The sequence below is a fragment of the Rhagoletis zephyria genome, unplaced genomic scaffold, assembly GCF_001687245.7.
Source record: "Rhagoletis zephyria isolate East Lansing unplaced genomic scaffold, Rhagoletis_zephyria_1.1 Rzeph_scaffold_02577, whole genome shotgun sequence".
NCBI classification, from domain to species: domain Eukaryota; kingdom Metazoa; phylum Arthropoda; class Insecta; order Diptera; family Tephritidae; genus Rhagoletis; species Rhagoletis zephyria.
The window spans coordinates 13,153-29,201 of record NW_016159661.1 but is presented as its reverse complement, the minus strand read 5'-3'; positions in this window follow the sequence as shown (position 1 = coordinate 29,201).

Below are 16,049 nucleotides of genomic sequence, written 5' to 3'. Positions count from 1 at the left end.
CGCTATTTAAACTCGACAGCGTGGTTGTTGTTGTCAATTCTATACATCCATTCGTATATTTGCTTTTTTGTATAGTTTCAGGCAGGCTCTTCCTAAACTATGTATTTGTCAATGTTATTGTGGTTTCTTAACATTTTATTTTTAATATTTTTATTGAGCTTTGTACCACGATTGTTTATTAGGAAAAATTGAAAAAGCAACAAAGTCTAAGCGGTAGAAGTTATAGCACTATTTCGGAGATCACCACATCTCCTCATCAGACTTCTTTTTTTCTAGACGTCAAGCAGAAGCGTTAACCACTGAGCTATATACATCCCGTATAGCTGCTATAACTTCTACCGCTTAGACTTACAGCCTTATTCTGTATCACGAACGATAGGCAACACGAACGATTCGTCGGCAGAAGAATGCTTCAAAAATTAGTCCGGCGGCATCATTTTAGCCGGTTTCAGGCCGGTATGCAGCTCTCAAGAAAAGCAAAAGCTCCATATAAAATTACGTACAAGAAATGGCTAAGAAATTTTCTTGAGTCAAATTTCCTTAAGGCAGTACACAGTTCTTAAGAAATTTACTACGCTTTCTACTACGGTTTTCTAAATGTTTTTGTGAAAAAAGAGCACAAGGCAACCCAGGTTTGCAACAGAAATATATGCCCGTTCCATTATTTCTTGAGGAAAGAGTGAGGCAACAGGCTGTGAAGTATCAAAAATGTCAAAATTCCTTGGACACACACGCGAAATAATGTCAATTTTGTCCTGACCGGTTTCTTGAGAGCTGCATACAGGGCTTTAAACGCATCTGAGACCATTGCAAGGTAATGTATGAAAATCAAGACGAAGACGACCCATAGAGTTTAAAATCGCAATCTGAGAGGTTGTCGTCTGCAAACGAATCGTTCGTTTTGCCTATCGTTCGTGATACAGAATAAGGTCCTTAGGCTTTGTTGCTTTTTTAATTTTTCCTAATAAACAATCGTGGTACAAAGTTTAATAAAAAATATTAAAAATAAAATGTTAATAAGCTACAATAACATTGACAAATACAATATGGATATATTTTGCGCTTTACAGCGCAGAAATGTGTACTATCTTAGGTTGCAATGTGGCGCGACTTCAGTCATGGACTTATTAAAGTACAAAGTATTAATTCTTTATTAGAAAATGAGACCAACATTCAGACTTAATTTTTTGTATCGATATTTGGAATATCGAGTCTTTTTATTACTATATTAATGAGTACCCGATATTTTTACAGCGATACTTTAAATGAGTATAATATCGACACTTTCGGTTCGATATCGAGTCTCTAGCTGGAATGCAACTCTTTGAATAAATTTTACAAGAACTCATACTTTTCATCCATTATTGCTCGAATAGTGCAAAAATGGCACTGTTTTGCCTACCTTTCCATCACTGCCTTGGAGTAAAAAGTTGCAAAGTCCACTTTTTCAAACTTTACAAGAGAGAAAAAACTTCGTATAGCCCTTGTCTTCAATTAAATCGCTTTTTTAAGTTAGTTAAATTTTTGATTAACTAAATGTACATACATATACATCCATTTCTTTGAAACCCAGTTTTTCTGAAAGTTTGGATTGTACATAGAGAAGTGATTTCTCAGTTTTCCCAGGTTTGGAATTGTAAGTTTTTTTTCAATTTGAGGTTTGTTGTCGCAGAGCAGCTTTTAAACGATTAAAATTGATTTAAGTATAAATATTTATACACCCCACGAAAAACGATTGCCCATCAACATTTTTACCAGTTTTGACTACTTTTCGTTTGATTTTTTAAGGTTCATTATCTAATATATAAAAATTCCGTGTCACGGTGTTAGTGGTCGAACTCCTCCTAAACGGCTTGACCGATCATTTTTTGTGCATATTTGGTAGGTATGAGAATCGGATGTAAAGTATATTTCATTTCGTAAGGTGCAAATTTCTGGAAGTGTTCATGGTAGAGCACTCGAAAATGTTATGGAGATATACGAAAACAATCGCATACTCATGGAGAAAAATTATGGTTTTTGGAAAAGGGGGCGTGACACCTGCCATACAAACCGAATTTTTCATACTACATATCTCTGGAAGGGTTCATGGTAGAGTACTCGAACATGGTCTGGAAATACATGAAAACAAGCGCATACTCATGGATAAAAATTGCGGTTATTGGAAAAGGGGGCGTGGCACCTCCCATACAAACCGAATTTTGATACTGCATATTTCTGAAAGTGTTCGTGGTAGAGTACTAAAACTTGGTATGGAGATATATGAAATCGATCACATGGTCATGAAGAAAAAAAGGGGCGTGGCACATCCCATGCAAACCGAATTTTCCATACTGCATATCCCGGAAAATGTTTATGGAAGAGGACTCGAACATGGTATGGAGATATATGAAAGCAGTCGCACACTCACGGAGACAAATTATGGTTATCGTAAAAGGGGGCGGGGCACCTCCCATACGAATCGAATTTTTAATTTTGCTTAACTTTGGAAGTGTTCATGGTAGAGTACTCGAACCTGGTTTGGAGATATATGAAAACAATCGCATACTCATGGAGAAAAATTGTGGTTATTGGAAAAGGGGCGTGGCACCTCCCATACAAACCGATTTTTTCATACTGCATACCTCTGGCAGTGTTCACGATAGAGTACTGGAATTTGGCGATTAATTTTCTCTATTTTTTTCTTTTAGATCTTTAGGTATTTTTGTATGAAAAATCTAATATATAAAAATATCGTGTCAGGGTGGTTGTGGTCGAACTCCCCCGAAACGGCTTGACCGATTTGAATGAAATTTTTTGTGTATATTTGGTAGGTATGATAATAGGGTGTAAAGTATGTTTCATACCGCTAAGTGAAGGGGGCGTGGCACTTCTATACAAACCAAATTTTTCACACTTATCTCTGCAAGTGTTCATGGTAGAGTACTTGAACATATGCCTTCCGACAACCACTAAACCGTAATATTAGAAGATAAATGCGTCACTGAAAATGGTGAAAATGTTGTACCAAAATGTATCAATACAAAAAATTAGTTTTGGGCGGGACGAAGTTCGCCGGGTCTGCTAGTTTTTATATAAAAGTATAGCTCTTTATCTAATAATAACCATATAAATATAAATTTCAGACTTTGTACAAAAATTATAAAAATTCCACAAACTTTTCTGACGGTATCACGCATTTTCTGCCATACAAAGTAATTTTTTATATGGAAAAGAGTGCATAACACCGCCAGCGGAAAAATTATCAAAAAACGACGCGATTTTTTAGCAACTTAAAACTTGCACTTTATTATACTAGAATTTAATAAGCTATAAAACTGCATACCAAAAATTGTTCAAGAAATTAAAATTAAAATGCTGGAATTCGAATGAAAAGTTTGTGGAATTTTTATAATTTTTGTACAAACTCTGAAATTTAGATTTATGTGGTATTTGTTACATAAAGAGTTGTTAGATAAAGAGCTATACTTTTATTCAAAAATAATGAACCCCTAAAAAATCAAAAGAAAAGTACTCGAAACTAACAAAAATATTGATGTGCTCTCGTATCGTATCGAATCGTAAATCAACAATACATTATTAACATGCACTTCAATCCGCGCTCATTGTGAGATTGTGCCAATCTAGGGGGACTAAATATCTTAAAAACAAATGCTTCAAATTTGATTATCTTTTAGTAGAGTAAAGTAGGCAAATATGGACCACCAATCTTTTTTTGCTAAATAGTTCACCAAATACATGCAATAATACAATCAAATGTATGTGATTAACTTTGAACAACAATTAATTTTTTTTTTTTTTTTTTTTTTGTGAAACAATAACTCCAAACGCAAAATATATTACAAATTGAAAAAACGTAAAATACCCATAAAGGCGGAAAAAAAATATTGGGGGGGTAATATGGACCAGGTAGTCCATATTAGCCGAAGTGATTATTGTGTACACATGTCGCATATAAAGAGCTCTTGTTCACAACCAGCACACTCCTCATGGCTCCAATTTTTGCAAGAGACACATTGAACCCATATTTCACCAGACCGATCTTCTGAATAAAACGTAGAGCAATATAGGCATTTTGCATCCTCTTTCTCAGCTGCGTTTACAAATTCTAGAATTTCGCCGTCAGATTCGTCACGGACACTGTAATTGTCATCCAAGTCCGAAGAGGATGAGGAATTTGTTTTCTTCCTTTTTCCTGAAATGAAAATAAAGAATGAAACGATATCTATAAATGTCAAATCAAGGCCTTGATTTCAGTAACTTTACCTGCCCATTTTTCTCTTTCTGAATTAATTTTTTTCATAAGTGCTTTGGAAGTGCTGGGTTGGCTAGAATTATCTTGGTGTTTTTTGGGTGCTTGAATGAAAATAGAGCTCGAAAGTTTTAAAAAGTGAATCAAAATCTTTATTTAAGCAGTCTTACCTGTACACTTTTCATTTGCAAAATTTAGTTTTTAATAATTCCCTTGGAGGTGCTGGGTTCATTAGAATCAATATTCTGGCGTCTGTTGGTTTTTCTTAGAGGTTTATTTTCCGATGCTTTCTCCAACGAAATTTTTAAAGATTTTTTATAAGGCGAAGATGTTATCAACGTGGACTTTCCTGCTGGCCTGCCACGATTGGAAAGCTTCGTTCTTTTTTATAGGAAACGGAGATATTTCCATCGGTGTTATTACCCTAGACGTGGTTTCTGATTCGCTTAGAACTGAACGATCTAAATTTCCCTTACAAATATCGTTTCTTGGATGCGGACACTCTAAAATGATTTCGTTTTTTAGTATTTCCTCTGGTACTTCATAAGTGCTTTCAGACTCTCGAGGAGGAGAATGCGATGCTAAATCATCGGCAGCTAAAAACTCATCGTCGCGAAATATATACCGGTTCAGAGGAAATATACCGGTTGTGCGAAATCCATTAATTGCGATTTTCCCACTCTGAACTCGCAAATAGGCCTTTCTATATAGCTCCGCCATATCGAAGTGTGTCAAAGCTCTGCCGTTCGAACGCATCCAAACACGTATTTCTTCCGAAAGATAACTCTTAAGAGGTCCCATGAAAGATTTATCTTGCGGCTGTATTTTGTGACTGGAGTGTGGAGGGATGGATACGATAGATACGTGATTTTCCCTAGCCAAATCAACAAGCTCAATATTTCTTGTATGACTCGAATGACCATCCAAGACGAGCAATACTGGCGAAGCAGCTGATGGTTTTACGTGTTTTAGGAAGTGCCGAAACCATATTGTAAAAGTGTATGTTTGAACCCAACCGGATTGATGACATTCGTATATTGATCCTGGCGGCGCTCCTTTTAACAACAAATCTGAGCGTTTCTTACTTGGAAATATAAATAGTGGTGGAACAAATATTCCACCTGCACTCATACAAACAATAGTTGTGATCGTAGATCCCCTCTCTCCAGAAGTAAGGCTACCAATCTGCCTTTTACCTTTTCTTGACAATACTTGGGGTAATTTTGATGGAACGACACTTATGCCTGTTTCATCAACGTTAAAAACATTGTTGGCTGAATAATTAAAATTGCCCATTTCCTTTTCAAGGATATCAAAAAATGTATTCACATTATCTTTTGTGCAACCTCGTGCTCTTGCCAATGAAGTTCCCGTTGGAGAGCGGAACGATAAATTTGGGTTTCTCTTTAAAAACAAGCGCAGCCAATCCTTACCCGCAAGCTGATTTTCTTTTTTTTTTCAGCTAGTTGATAGGCTAAGTACTTAACATCCATTCTGCATAGACCAAATAATTTCGATTCCATCGTCAAAACGTAATCCACCAACATCTTTTCAAAATTTTCGGTAAAAACTGGTTTGCGCCCTAATTTAGTGTTTACGACCTTTTCGATTTCGGTGTCTTTCTTTAACGCTAGCCTTATTAAAGTTGACTTCGGAACATTGTACATCTTAGCTGCTTTTAGATAGCCGCAGGTATTAGATCGCACCGCTGTGATCGCCTTTTTCATGTCCTCGGGATTCCAATTTTTGCGCTTACCAGGAGCCATATTCTACATTAATAAGATCTTAATGAACTTAAAGGTAATCGAGCTAAAAGAGCAAGAATTGTTCTTCGGGTAATATGGACCACTAGTCCATATTAGCCTCTATCGTGGTAGTCCATATTACCCTCAATATGTGCTGGCGATATAACAGAGTTTAATTCCAATCTTAACTATATTTATTAAACTATAACCATTTAAAATTAGCAACAAGTATTTATTTAACACATTTTATTTGTCAATTTATTCATTGCACAATAAAGTTTAAATAACAACGCCAAATTCACTTACGCACATATAATTATCAGCAACCACTATTTTACAAAAATCACTATTGCCTGAATATCCGCACTTACTGAACGACAAATTCAAACTGAAGAAGCTTGTGGGAATAGACGAAGAAATCGAACGACAATAACGGAGGATTCAACTACTGAAATTCAAGATAACTAGGTGGTCCATATTACCCACGTAGTCCATATTACCCACCTTTACTCTACATGTTAGAAAAATATCGAACTGTTACGAAAACAAACACAAAACATCATGAAAATAATGTCATCAGCAATATAAAATTATCAAACAAGTGTTATTAAAACACTACACTACACTAAATTGTATACCTTCCATCAGTCACAAAATTTAAGATTCTAAAATCAAGTCGTCCGGGTTTTGTTTTAAATTTTGTAATTTATTTTCCTAAACTTCAATGTTTTAGTTCAGGACGGCTCAAAATTTTTATTTTGAAGTGAAATCACAATACATCTACAAAATTTATGGGTATACTGGAATTTTTTTTATGTAATTTAAATGAAATTAAAAAAAAACAAATTTATTTTTATTGTACCATTAGGGAATGGACATTTTTAACAATGGTAGTATTTACATATGTATGTATATGTGGAATAATACAGTGCGTTAAGGAATGATAGCGACCTACTGGCTGAAAAGTTCCAAAATTTGGTGGAAGAAATCTTTGCACATATTTACATCATATTGAAAGATAAAATTTTAAAAATTTTACATTATGATTTGTATCCTTGGGATACTCCTCGCTTAAAAAAGTCCCACCTTAAAGCGTTAATAAATGAAAGCACCATTGAAACAATATGCAATAAAATTTAATCAGGGCACCTAAAATCAAGTGTGTACAGGTGATTGGAGTTTCTCCATCCTTAGTTTATAATTTTAGTTGTTTTTTTTTTGGCAGCCTGCGCGAAGTCTGCCGGACATTTGTTGACGTTTTCTCGCAAAGTCCGTCATCCCATGCCAAATTTGGTTTGACGATAAGCGTTCCAAAATAGATCATACACCGACCCTGTAGGAAACAACAATAACCAAAAAGGAAATAATATTTCGTCATTCGTTTAATAATTACACTGTAGGTAAATTTTAAGGTTTTGAAATATCACAGCTAAACGGTCAAACACGTAAACTTAATTTTGGCCTCTAGATTACGATGGCGTTTTCAGAAAATCCGTATCACGTCAAAATTTTGAGATATTTAGGGGAAAGTTTTAGGGCTCTGAAAGTGAATTTTTCGTCGTTTAAAACACTGTGCTCAGGTTTTGAATTCTTTTCTGGGCAAAGGTTTTGATAACTGATCTTACTTAACTGGGATCTTTTAAGTTCAATGGCGTCCTCCGTTTTTTCCAGATTGGCTCTAGTTTTCGAGATAACAGTGCTTGAAAATCTGCTTAAATTTTAGGTTTTTTGTTAATAATTACCTCAGTTTTAAGTTTATTTTACTAAAATTTTCTGAAAATCATGGAAATCGGTTCACTATAACATATAGCTCCCATACAACTGATTGTTCAGATATGTGGTTTTGCGTTACAACTCACATTTTATTTCGTAATATTTTTTTATAATAGTAGTTATATAATATTTGGACCTAAATTTGGGTTCTCTTCAATCCCGCTTTGGCATATTTTGCTAGTTTCTATTGCTCGAATGATTGTTTTAATATCCTTTGCCTCCTGCGATCGATTCAATCGTTTTCCAGCGAATCGGTCCTCAAAATACATAATGGATTGGTGAAATCTCTCTCCTACCTCGTCGGTTTCTGTTGAAAGCTGTTGCTCGTAAGTGACTGTGTAGCATGTGGATTTTAAGCGACATGTGCACATCAAAGGCGTCAAAAGATTCCATCAAGTTCGCAATAAAAATGGCATATTCTGGTGAACGATTTTTACACAGAACGTGTTTAATTAAAGCCCGAACTGCATCCCATGCAACGGCTGCTGTGCCATCAAGAATTTCCAAAAAGCCTTGATCCTTCATTAATCTTCTGATGTCCGGCCCATTAAGCACACCTCTCAAATGGGCCACCCAAAATTGGACGGTCAAGATATTTTCACACAAATCACTTTATTTGGTTTACAACCACTTGAGAGATTTTCACTCATATACAAACAAAAAACTACCTTCATGGATTTTTTCAACGGAAAGTTTTGGAAAGACATTATTTTTCAAATATAGGAATGCAGTTTCGTTGACTCTAACCAACTGTTTGATGTAATTCTCAACAACACCAAGTTTGATATGTAAATTTCAATGTATTTTGAGATAGGGCGTTCTTCAACAAAATTCTGAGATAGGATGTTTTTCAATAAAATTCTGAAATAGTGCGTTCTTCAATCAAATTCTGAAGTAGGCCGTTGTTGAAAAGTTTTTTGAGATAGGGCGTTTTCGAACTGGCTGCCGAGATAGGTAGATCTTCCACTCAGCCATCGATATACAAATGTATAGTTTGTTCGTCGGACAAAAACTAAAAAAGTTCTGCACCATTTTTTTTTTAATTTGGACATCTGCTGCAGACTTTCCAAGGTTGGTTATACTTAGGCACGGTACCTTCCAAACATACAGAAATTTTTACCTATTTCATACACTCAGCGATTAAGGTGAGGGCAAATTATACATAATTTCGTGGTTTTATTTAAATTTACTTACTTTTTCGATAGAAACCAAATGTATTGTTGGTGCATGCATAACAATTTTCAGCTTCGTGTTTTCCGGGATTTGTCCAAATCATTGGTAAACCGAATGATAACGAAAATCGTTTTTTTGTCCACCAAAAATTCATCGCACTAATGCACGAAATACATGTGAATTCGGGAGTGTATTTATTTTGTGCAGGTTCAGATTGCAAAAAGTACCATTTATAGCATGCTAGTGCGTTTTTATTTGAGACTAATTTACGCTGGTCTGATTTCAAAATGAAATTTACCACAAACGAAACAAAACTTGTTTAATTTATTGCAAAGATTTTTAATTTTTTTCATCTTTAGGAGTTTTCGAAGGCAATGATATGATGAACCGATTTCCATGATTTTCAGAAATAGCTAAGGTAATATCAAAATACAGTCACGTGCAAAATTTTAGTAAAATTTTAAGGTAATTATTAACAAAAAGCCTAAAATTTAAGCAGATTTTCAAGCACTGTTATCTCGAAAACTAGAGCCAATCTGGGAAAACGGAGGACGCCATTGTATTTAAAAGATCCCAGTTAAGTAAGATCAGTTATCAAAACCTTGCCCAGAAAAAAATTCAAAACCTGAGCAGTGTTTTAAACGACGAAAAATTCACTTTCAGAACTCTAAAACTTCCCCCTAAATATCTCAAAATTTTGACGTGATACGGATTTTATGAAAAGGCCATCGTAATCTGGAGGCCAAATTTAAGTTTACGTATTTGGCCGTTTACCTGTGATATTTTTGCCTCCCTACTGTGTTATAAAGCACTTTGCCCTCAAAATTTTTGCAAAAAATATCTCGCGCTTCCACACTTTAATAAACGCCATGTGTTTTTTTTTCATTAAATTTCGTGTTCAATTTTCTATACACATATGTACGAATATTGAAAAAAAAAAATATAAATTTTTTCATTGCCCTCAAATTTTTATTATTTTTTCATCCTATATCTGTTTGTGTAAGTTTGTTTGNAAAAATTTTTGCAAAAAATATCTCGCGCTTCCACACTTTAATAAACGCCATGTGTTTTTTTTTTCATTAAATTTCGTGTTCAATTTTCTATACACATATGTACGAATATTGAAAAAAAAAAATATAAATTTTTTCATTGCCCTCAAATTTTTATTATTTTTTCATCCTATATCTGTTTGTGTAAGTTTGTTTGGAGTGCCTGAGCCTCCTATGGGAGCGCTTTTGCTTTGCCCTTCATTTGAAGGTCAGACACTTTGATATGAATATTGTTTATACATACGTCAGGGCATACTTAAAGTGTAAATTTGTATATGTGCCTATACCTCAAGGCAAAACAAAAACAAATTTACTACAAGTGCTTATGGAGTGAGCAGCTCTGGTTTAGTTGTATGTTATGCGATCTGGACTCATTCATAGGCTCTAACTTATTTTACACTGAAACTAAAATATGCTTAAATACAACGAAAACTTGCGCACATCTTACAAAATTTTTCGTCATTTTGAGCCACGAAAGTTTTCGTTAATTGTACAAAACTGTTTTCGTATATACTACGAAAATATGAGACATCAGATCTTTAGTATATTTTACGAATGCGTTCTTACTATTTACTAAAGAATTTCGTATTATTTCTTTGTTTTTTTACGAAATTTTTGTAAAATGCACAAAAATAATTCGTATATTTAACGAAATTATTTTCGTAAAACTTGCGGTTGTTGCTTTCATTCGCCACACTGTAAAAACCATAGTACGAGTTATAACACAACACTTGTATTCAATTTTTATTTTATCGTAATTCATACAGTTTAAAATTAAATGAATATTAATTATTAAAAAAAAACGCTTAACATTAATTATCAATATATAATGAAAGTGTTGTGTTATCATTTGAGTATGCGTATACTTTCTATCTGTACATAAAAAGTGAAAAATTTTTAAAATATATGGGTACATATATGCAGATAAATGCGTTATTCATGCGCCCATAGTTTTATAGTGAATTAGTGTTACCAAATAAAAACACAGTCTTTTACACTGGAGTACAATTCATACAGCTTAAAATTAACCCTAGAATACTAACCTTATTTTTTATTTCTTTAATACTAACGTTCGCCTGTGAGGCTACTTTGAAAAAAAGGACAAATTCTGTCTTTCTAAAACCTTAAGTTTGTTTAAAAAATGGCCTTAAACATATTTCATATGTTTTTAAAGTAAAACAATAAAATAGTTTAATAATTTTTTTAATATTAATAAAAATAATTCGTATTGAAAATAACACATATTTTATAATCTTTTTGAAAGGGGTAATTTAAAAAAATAAAAAAAAAAAACATTTAAAAGCGAAGGCACTCAAACAAGCCATAAATTATCTTAAAGGTATTCGTATTTACTTTCACACTTAAAAGGAATTAGTTGTTTATCTTTTCTATTGTGACCTGTACTTAAAAATGAAATCGACTTTTTTGTATCACATTGGGTCTTATGAATAAAAACTAAGCAATGCTTTTTTTAAAATTTCAGATCCTTTACGTAAAGTTATTCGAATAAATCAAGCAAAAGGTTTAAAATCTTAAGAAAAAGCAACTGTTTAGTTTTTATTCATAAGGCGCATTCACTGAAATCTTCTTCCAAATTGTTCTCACTACCGCTTCCATTCAACGATATTTCTTCCAACCATTTTAGAACTTATTCTTCATAGGAACCCCCTCGAAAAGTAAAAAAAAATTAAGTTCAAAACAGAAAACAGCCAACAAACATGTTAAAAACTGAAATAAGTACAGCAAACAAAATTACCTTTACTACTAACGTTCGCCTGTCAGGCGTCAAGAGGGCGTGGAACTCAGCCGCGCAAGGCCAGTGTACAATGTGCGTTTGCTAACAGCCTCGTACAGCGCTAAGCTGAGTTGGCGCGAACGTTTACTCTGATCATTAAAAGCCGAATTCGTTCCGCCTCACAGGCGAACGTTAGTATTCTAGGGTTAAATAAATATTCATCATTTTTAATTTCTATTCCGATTGGAGGCCGCTGTGGTGTAGTGGTTAGCAATGCGCGCTATTATTCCGCATGGCCTGGGTTCGAGTCCAGTTTCCGACCAACATTAAAAAAAAACACTATTATCCAAAAGTAAATTGCAAAAAGAACGTTAGTATTCTAGGGTTAAATAAATATTCATCATTTTTAATTTCTATTCCGATTGGAGGCCGCTGTGGTGTAGTGGTTAGCAATGCGCGCTATTATTCCGCATGGCCTGGGTTCGAGTCCAGTTTCCGACCAACATTAAAAAAAAACACTATTATCCAAAAGTAAATTGCAAAAAGAACGTTAGTATTCTAGGGTTAAATAAATATTCATCATTTTTAATTTCTATTCCGATTGGAGGCCGCTGTGGTGTAGTGGTTAGCAATGCGCGCTATTATTCCGCATGGCCTGGGTTCGAGTCCAGTTTCCGACCAACATTAAAAAAAAACACTATTATCCAAAAGTAAATTGCAAAAAGAACGTTAGTATTCTAGGGTTAAATAAATATTCATCATTTTTAATTTCTATTCCGATTGGAGGCCGCTGTGGTGTAGTGGTTAGCAATGCGCGCTATTATTCCGCATGGCCTGGGTTCGAGTCCAGTTTCCGACCAACATTAAAAAAAAAACACTATTATCCAAAAGTAAATTGCAAAAAGCAATGAGGTAATCAAGGACCTCAATTCTGTTTCCGAATAAGAAGAAGAGATCAGGCTCAATCTAAAAAAAAAAAAATTTATTTTAATGAAAGAAAGTAATATGAGCTTTAGTCTTACCAAACGAAAACCATCAGGCAATTTGTATTGCGGTCAAAAACCAAATATTTGTTCTGGATTATTTATTCTCGGTGAATCGAATGCTGTTCATACGTGTTACAACGCCCGCGCACCAGTGTTTGATTTTGTCTGATAAGCCATTACATGGAGATCATGTGTCAACACTCTATATGCAACAATAAAACAAGAACAATAAAAAGCAACAAAACAAAAGCAAAAAAACAAAACTTAAAATTCACTCACTCACCTTGGCCAGCTAGCAATCACAGGTAGCAATGTTTACGATTAATCGATAGCTCCACGAATGATTAAAAAAAATCAAATCACAAATTAATATATAATTTTTATCGTATTTTTTATCCAGCAAATTCCGTTATAACACGTTTCAATTTACATTATACGTCTCACAGCAGCCAACAGGTAATTTCGCCATGACCCGCGGTACATAAAAATATGATGAAATATTAAACTGCCGGCAATTTAGTATATTGCACGAAAATCTATATCTATTCAATACATGTATAAAGGAAAGTCGAGATTCTTTGCACGCGGTCATCTCGAAAAGTACTGCAGGGATTTTGACGAGATTTTCTCTAATATACTCTGTATCGATAGTAGAGGGATCCTTCTTTACTTAGAATTTTAATAGGGATGCCGCCTGTTTAAAAAACTATAAGATTCGCACCGTTCGTAGGATTACAAAAGATGAGGTGTCTAATGAAAGCACTAGAAAAGCATAGGGCTGCTACCTGTTAATAAAATTAGTATATTCAATAATAATAAGCGTAGGCATCAGTTCTGTACCGTCACTGTCAAACGAAAAGACTTAGCCTTTACATGCGCAATAATGTATTATTTTTCTGAGTAGGGTTGCCACCTATTAAAAAATTAAAAGATTTTCGCCGTTCGTTGGATCACAAAATGAGATATCAAATGAAAGTGCACGGCCTTCGCGTGTACAAAAACTTTATTATTTTTTAAGCAGGGTTGCCACCTATTTAAACGTACTATCTTCTATACATAGTATAAAGGAAAGTTGAGATATTTTGTCCACGCCACTGAACGGAAGTAGACGAAATTTTTTAAGTATAATCTATACTGATAGGACTATTATCTTTAGTACTTTGAGTTCCTATAGGGTTGCCATTTGTCTAAAAAATTATAAGACCCGCACTGTTCGTTGGACGACCAGAATTGAGGTGTCAAATAAAATCGGCTCTTAGATGTTCAATAATGTATTACTTTTTGAGTAGCGTTGCCACCTATTTAAAAATTATTATTTCATTCGAACATGGTATGTATACAAAAAGTGAGATGTGAAGTGAAAAGCCTTGGCCTCCAGATGTTCAATAATCTATTATTTTTTGAGTAGGGTTGCCGCCTTTCTGAAAATAATACGATTTTCAAAGTTCATTGGCCTAAAAAAGAGGTATCAAGTGAAAGAATATGGTCTTCGGATAAGCTTTTATTTTTTTAATGGGTCTGCCACTTATTTTAAAATTAATACCTAACATATAATACGCGAAGGCGCTCTTTCTTCAAAATAGTTTTTTTTGTTATGTGCTGTATTAAAAAAGCGTAAGGAGCTTGAACGACCTCAAACTATTTTTTTGATTTCAAAATAGAAAAAAAAGGGGTTAACTTTTTCGATATAGAACAATCCTAGGGGGTGAGAGCTTTAAAATTCCGACTTTACTTATTTTGGACCACCCTAATGTACATACATGCTCACATATGCAAACAAAAATGCATGTAAAAAAAGTAAAGTCGGAATTTTTATCCTCCACCCCCTAGGATTGTTCTATATCGAAAGAAAGTATGTATACCTCTATTTTTTATATTAAAATCAAAAAATATTTAGAGGTCGCTCTAAGCGCTCAAAGATTTCCATGTATTTTTATATGGAGAAAAAACAACTTTTCGTAGAAATGGTATAGAATTTTTGAAAATCAATATTTTTCGACCGGAAAACTCTGGTTCTCTTCAGGAGACTTTTAATAATAATACCCAATACTATTGTGACTGCAGCATCGCTTACACCGTAAACGACAGTGGTGGGCGCACACATAATTCAATAATTAATGGTTCGATAAACTGACAGTTTTCTCTCTCGCACAGCTCCCTTATCCGCGGCACCGTGTTGCTTCGTTGCAAATTAAAAAAATAGTAGCTTATGTACGTGTGAAATAGAAGTATACGTTTTTTGTGCAATATGTTTATTTTTATATTCAAATAAAGCACAATTAACCAATGAAATAAATTACAAAATTCAGGTATAATTCTTACTACTTCGTTTGAAATGCCAATTTTCCTGCAAATAAATTAAAATTCGCAAAAGGAAATTCACTACTGATTGCCGACCTTGCGTACTTTTCTACTACCATTTTCGCACCAAGGGATTTCATTCTTCCTCTTTCTCTGTCCTTCGTAAGTGCAACCTTTTGTTTTGTAAGAGAGTGTTAAACCGCGGCTGCCAATAATTATATCATAATTATCCTTCTATTATTGAATCATGGGACGCGATAATAAGAGATAAAAAGATAACAAGGAATTAAATAATATAGTGCCCAATATTAAGACCTTAAATTTATAAATAAAAAAGGAAAATTTAAAATAATGTTACACAATTTAGAACAACATTGAAAAAATCACCGTTAGGAAAATACTGTGCTTCAATAACCTCAATTTTCTTATATATGTAATTATATTATATATATAGTATAATTTGCAGTAGTCAATGAAATAAAAAAATAACATTGTAGAATAGCCAAAAATTGGAAAATGTGGTACAATATCAAAGTTGTGGTATAAAATTCATAAAGGGTATTTCCACGATGCCTCAATTGCGCAATTTCGTCATTATCCTCAATTTCAGCTGAAATCGCGATACAATTCTCAATTTGACCATATAAAAAAATATCACGTGAAATTGCATATGAATTTTCAGCGAAATTGAATTCGCGAATACAACTCTGAAAATTGCTTATTGTGATTTATTCATGAGCAAAAAGAAGAAAAACTAAACGTCAATAACAAATAAACAAAAACAAACCGAGCCTACAGTCACAATAGCACTTCAATACTTTTACAATACTAATTGCCGATGTCAGTCGGTAGATGGCGCGCTATAGGGGTTTCCTTTGTTCATGAATTGTGAAGTCAAAAATGTATACAGAATTAGGTACGAATTCGTAAAGTGCGCACAACATTTTTTTTATACAATTAAAAAAATCCGTTAATAAGTAGGTAATCTATTATTAATTTTGTACAGTAAAATATTTACTATTGAAGTAATAAATA